Genomic DNA, 6,740 nt, shown 5'->3' with positions numbered 1-6,740 from the left:
TAGGTCCTTAATGTCCAAACTTCTTTAAGCCACCTTTAAGCCACCTTTAAGCTACCTTTAAGCCACCTTTAAGCCATTAAAAAAAATTTAATTCAATATTGTGCTTAATTTCCAACAAAATGTATTAACTTTATGAAAGAAAAGGTATTAAAACGGTTTTTGTTCTAGAAAGAAAAATGAGAAAAAAAACACACAAAAAAAACCGGCCACGGCGAGAATTGAACCCGGGACCCTTAGTTTACTAACATCACCACACATCCTCTGCGCCACGGCAACTTACATATATCTGAATGTTTTTATACCGTATATATCAGTGGATATTGAATCACTGTATTGAATGTGTTTACTTGAAAAGATTTTGACAGACCATTCAGTTTGTAACAATCAATTAAATCTAATTTATAAATTACAGGCATGCATGTATTTAGAATAAAATACGGAACTTGGTCTTCAGTGAACAAAAATATATTATACCTAAATGGAAACCGTTAGGTTCACTATAGTAGGCTTTCTTAGTTAATAAATTTAAACCGAGTAGATATACGTTCATCTAATTTATAGCTATAAAAATGTAAGAAAGAAAATGAAATCATTTCTTTTATTAAATGCATTGATACTATTAGGGTATTTGTTCAATTTCCCGCAATTTCCCGGTTTTCATGATCGCGGCGCCGTTCCAATATGTTTAAATATTTACATGTAATTGTATGTACATGTACATGATTTTTAAACTATCAATTCTATAACAAACAAAATTACCAATTACCGGTGACGCATTTACTGCATGTGGCAATTGCAAATGACTTGTACATACAATTGTATGATGTGCCAGGCCGGGTATATTTCACATATTTACCCTTATACATATATTTAAATAATCAACCCCTATTTATGATCACCGGTACATTAATTAATTAGCCTCAAGATTTTACTCTTACATACATGTATCGTTAATTTGTAGACGTAACATCTTTGAAACCCAGAGCTAGGAAATAATACTTTGAAAATGAATTACAAATGTAAATTACTCGTACATACTAAGATTCAACGCCTTTAGAAACCCTGACGTGCACCTGGGCACACGACACACCTGTTGTGTATATCTTGTATATTCTGTGTTAGTTCCAGGGGTTTTCTTAAGTTGGACAAACAATAGACTTTAATTAGATATACACAAACATGCACCTGGGCACACGACACAACTGCTGTGTATATCTTGTATATTCTATGTTAGTTCCAGGGGTTTTCTTAAGTTGGACAAACAATAGACTCTAATTAGATATACACAAACGAACAAAACTATGTCTAGACAAACAAAGCAGTAATATCCTGCCCGATATAACAAAGGCAGTTAAGAGTCTTTTCATCTTTAACATGTATCTAGCAGATCTAGAGTTAGAAATAATGAAAATTGAAAAAAAAATACAAACATTAAACCGATTAACAAATTAAATCATGCATTTTTGGTTCATTATCTTTATTTTGTTTAATAACCGGATGAACTGAGAGAGAGAGAGAGAGAGAGAGAGACTTTTTTCACCGATTAATTCATAATAGGAAACAAACATACTTTAATTAGTTTTATGCACATATTAAGATACAGAGACTGCGCTCATACCTACAATAATTTTGAAACCCCCAAAAAATTATAAAGAATTTTATAACGGCAATCTGTGTCCATCAGAGCGGTGCTGGTGATAGCGATCTGTGTTTAATGGAGCGACGATTAAAACCGCCTGGAACACCCCCCCACCCCCCCCCCCCTTCCTTGGAAATTATATTATCACTCGGATGACCCCCTCCAATCTCTATAAAAGAGCTTTTGCATTTAATATATGTTTTTATTGTTCAGCTTGATCAATATTGACTTAAAGGCCACTTAAAGATAGTGTAAAGGCAGTGTAAAGAGAGCGTAATTGCCACTTAAAGATGCTTAAAGGTGGCTTAAAGGTGGCTTAAAGGTAGCTTAAAGAAGTTTGGACATTAAGGACCTATAAGCACTTGCTTAAAGGTGACTTAAAGGCGGCTTAAAGGTTGTATAGCCTTTAAGCTCCTTTAAGTCACCTTTAAGCCACCTTTAAGGACTTGCTTAAAGATGGTTTTTCGCCCTGTGAGCGCAGAAGGAGCCACACATATGTCATCATTGTTAAATGCAGCCCGTGGACTTAACCAAACCAAAAAAAATTTGGCTTTGTCTCGAAAACTTTTACCACCGCAAGGAACCGGAAGATATCAAACTTTTATTCCAATGGTCCCTTCCTAGGCTTATACACTTAAACAAAAAACTACCACTGAGCATTAATAAAATGTTAAACAGACTTATTAAAATATTTTGATAAACACAAAGCCGTTTTTTTTTTATTTTTTATCTCTACTTTACCTTTTAATAATGATCATTAAAATCAATAAATTGTGTGTCTGTGTTATTTCTCATTTTGTTCCTTGTTGTTACCGGTGTTTTAATTATTTTCCTGTGTGACATCAATTTTGTTTTTAATCTTTTTAATTTTTGTACGCTATATAAGCGTTGTAGACATATGTGCCCTCCCCCTCTTTTTAGTGTGTGATCTCCAATATTATTGAAAGGTTTGACCACATATGCAACTATAACAAATACATGTAGATATTTTTACAGTTTAATTTTTTTCTTTTATTTATTCATTACAAAATGACGTGGCTACACGTAGATCTAATAACGATTAGACTTTTCTTTTTTAATAATTTTTGTCACCTAACTAATGTATACAATGATTAGATCAATATGACAATAAATTTAGCATGGAACTTGCATGTGTATTTACTGAGCAAAAAAAAAAATCATCAAAACAAAACTAATCGGCCAAAGAGTCACCGTTAATAGCGAGCGCAGTATCAGTATTAACGGTGACTCCCTATATACTGAGTACTTCCTACACGTTACATTCAGTACAGATGCTTGATCCACCTCTAAATATCGCGGGGATATAAAACGCGATATCACTGTGACGTCATAGTTAACTTTTTGCGCTCGACAGTTTTCGTAAACTGTCGGACAAATTCGGGGAAGGAAATGACGTCATAGGTACAGTTTTTTACGTAAGCATATGTGTTGTTTACTTTAATGGTTTTAAACGGATTTTTTATTGTTAAATGAAAATGATGTATGCGATTTACAGGTAAGAATTTTCCTAAGAAACGCTTCCTGTTCCGCTATGTTGCTATGCACTGCAAAGGATCACTGGGATAGTAGAACGTTTTCACGCGGATCCACAAAATTTTCTTTGAACAATGTGCAGATTTCAACTCGAATTTCCTCCGTTCGTACACGTTGTCTATGGAGCTCGCTACGCGAGCGGCGCTTCGCGCCGCCTCGCTGCGCTCGCTATTATTAAGTCTCCCGAATGAAATTTGAAGACTTATTGTTTTTGTACGGTTCTTAATACATGTATTATTATTCTTCATCTTCTTTTTCTTCTTTCCTGCTCTGAACTTGTTTCTTAGAGATAGCTGAACAGAATTGTACAAAACTCTAGGATATGATAGGCCTGCATATCTAGTTGGCACCCTGGTTTGATTTTTCTCATTTTGGGTTAGACAACCACTTTTCGGGGGAGGGGGGTGTCAAAAGGGTATGGGGTCTAACATTGAACCTTGTAGGAAGAATCGTAGACTCTATATTGTAAATGGTAACTTGAAAACGGACAAAGATAATAATATAGGGTTTTCATAATCATATATTGGCTGTTTCTGGAAATATATAGGGTTTATTAGATCTGACCCCTGGGGTCATCCCCACCCCCCAGGAATTGGAAATTACTATATATCTCAGAAACTGTTATAATCATGACCCCTAAACCATATATATTCATGTTTCTGATGTCAAGGGGCATCAAATGTTATGTAGGTCATGGGCCCTGTGGGTGGTCCTGACCCCCTCAAACAGCAAGTCCCTTAATATCTTCAAAACAGTTGAGATCCCCACCCTTAAACCATATATATTCTTGTTCCTTGTGTCAAGGGGCATCAAACGGTATGTAGGTCATGTGCCCTGGGGGTGGTCATGACCCCCCTTGAACAGGAAGTGCACGAATATCTCGAAAACGGTTGAGATCCCCACCCCTTAACCATATATATTCTTGATCCTTAAAGGGCATCAAAAGGTATGTACCGATAGGTAATGGGCCTCAGGGTTAAATTTAATTTTTCAAAACCGTAATGCACATCTATGGAACAGTTTCTATCATATCCCAAGATATGATGTGTCTATCCATTAAATCATAAAAGGATTTCTTGGATCTATGTTTTTTGAAGTGATAAACGTCAATTTTCTGCTACTTTTTGACTCCCTGGATGAAATTTAAATTTTTAAAACCTTACTGCACATCTATATAACAGTCCCTATCATATCCCAAGATATGATTGTCTATCCATTAAATCATAAGAGGAGCTCTTGGATCAATGTTTTGTTTTTTAGTAATAAACGTCAATTTTCTGCTACTATTTGACTCCCTGGATGAAATTTAAATTTTTAAAACCTTATTGCACATCTATAGGACAGCCCCAATTATATCCCAAGAGATGAGGTAGCTACTCCAAAAGTTGTAAGAGGGGTTTTGGGAACCATATTTTTTTGGCCAAAAAACGTCATTTTTTGTTGCCCACTGATCCCCTTAATAAAAAAAAATTCTGGAACCTGATCACGCCTCAATATGACACCCCCAATCATATTCTAGAAGATCATTTGGCTAATGCCAAAAAAAAATGACGTTTTTGAAACCAGTTTTTTTGTAAAAAAAACGTCATTTTTCAGCCATTAAATGACCCCCAGGACAAAATTGAAAATTCCGAAACCTTATTGCGCATCTATAGGATACCCTAAAACATATTCCAAAAGATGATTTGTCTACTGTTGAAAATGTAGGAGGAGTTCGAGGAAGAAGGTTTTTTGTGAAAAAACGTCATTTTTTACCAATTATTTGACCCCCAGGACTAACAGAGAATTTTTGAAACCTTTTTACAAAACAACATGATACCCCAAATCAAACTCCAAGAGTTCAGTTTGCTGGTTTATAAGATGTAAGAATAGTTTGAGAAAGTAAAACGTGACAGACGGACGGACGGACGGACGGACGGACGGAACAGGGTAACAACAATATACCCGAACTTTCTTTAGAAAGTGCGGGTAAGTCAATATCCTCCCAGGGCTTCCGTACATAACTTTTCTTTTCAAGAAGATGAAGATTAATACAGTTCGAAAATGGCTACATAACCACCCAGTGCACTCGAAAGGATAAAAATATATCCCGATATTTATTTACATATAGCAAAAATACTAAGAATAAATAAACCAATTTCTTTACCTATAAATGAATTAAACTTAATTTTATCCTGATATATAATTAGTTCATGTTATAATTATTTTCACTAAAAATGCAGTATATGAGTGTTGTCATGACTATAAGAATATTTCCGGAAATTGTGAAGGTAGGGATCCTGATTATGCATTAATTAATATTAACCGATATTCGTTGCAAAGATGTTACATGCTTATGAATTGCATCTTTTCACTAAAGTAGGGAACATGTATGAATAGTTACGAATAGAACAAAAACGTTGTATTATGTATTCCTTTCTTAGCAGGCAACTCTTTATTGTATGATAACTCAAATGACAAAACCTAATTCGAGCTGAATATTAACGCATATTAAGGTGGCTCTATACACAACTTTTTGATGACGCAGTACGCAAAAAAGTAAATCTGGAAGCATGCTTTTCCGGTACTGGCTGATTTAAACTGAGGCGAGTTGTATAGGGACCGCTTTTTAAAATAAAATTGTTAAATGAATAGTCTTAGATTTAATTTGTTAATTGGAAAAATTATTACTTTCAAGTAATGTGACTCCTTCAAATTGTGTCGTATTATTTATCGAAATAAACAATAAAATCAAGTATAATTTTTTAAATAGTTTCTTTCCGATATTTGATACCGCGTAGCGCAGTGGGTTAGAAGGTCATGAGTTCGAATCCCGTAGAGGACAAAAAAAATTCGAATTTCCAAAATTTTATAAAACGTATTTTTTGGTTGAATACTGTGAAAGAGAATTCTAAACCGGTGAAAGTATCTAAATTATAATATACTTTGATCAACATTAATTTTGACAGATGTTCCTAACCATTATAAGGGGATGGGTGGGTGGCTTTGAATTTCTCTCGGGTTGGGATACATAGATCCTATTAGTTAATTTTCCTCGTTATTTATTTGTCTTAGTTTTGCATTAAAGCGAATGAATTCACATATATAGGCCTATAATGAAATATGTGTGTATTTTTCATTCCATCGTGATATTTAGGAAGTTTTCTTCAACTCAGAAATGAAAAGTCCCCAAGATGTTTGGGCCTTGGGACTGAGGAACGATAACTCTTACCTGCGGAACTTTTATACCAAATAAAATTTAAAATATTTTTTGTGTTTGTTTGCAATGATTTTCATTCAAATTTTTTATGTCTAAGTTATTGAAATACATTTTCTTATAACATCAAGCAGCTTTTTTTAGATGATTTGTCAACAGAGTAAGAAAATATGAAAAATTATGTTTTGGGGAAATACTAAAAAAAATTGCAATAATAAAATTTTGAATGTTAAGAAGTATTATATTTATTCTTATGTGCCCGAAAGAAATATCCATCATATGACCAAAAAAATTCTCTCAATTTGTTAATAGTTAACTTTTTAAAAATTATTTTACAAAAACACGAAAAAA

Source organism: Crassostrea angulata, chromosome 1 (assembly GCF_025612915.1).
Source record: "Crassostrea angulata isolate pt1a10 chromosome 1, ASM2561291v2, whole genome shotgun sequence".
NCBI classification, from domain to species: domain Eukaryota; kingdom Metazoa; phylum Mollusca; class Bivalvia; order Ostreida; family Ostreidae; genus Magallana; species Magallana angulata.
The sequence above is the reverse complement of the archived record's forward strand: the minus strand, read 5'-3'. Positions refer to the sequence as shown.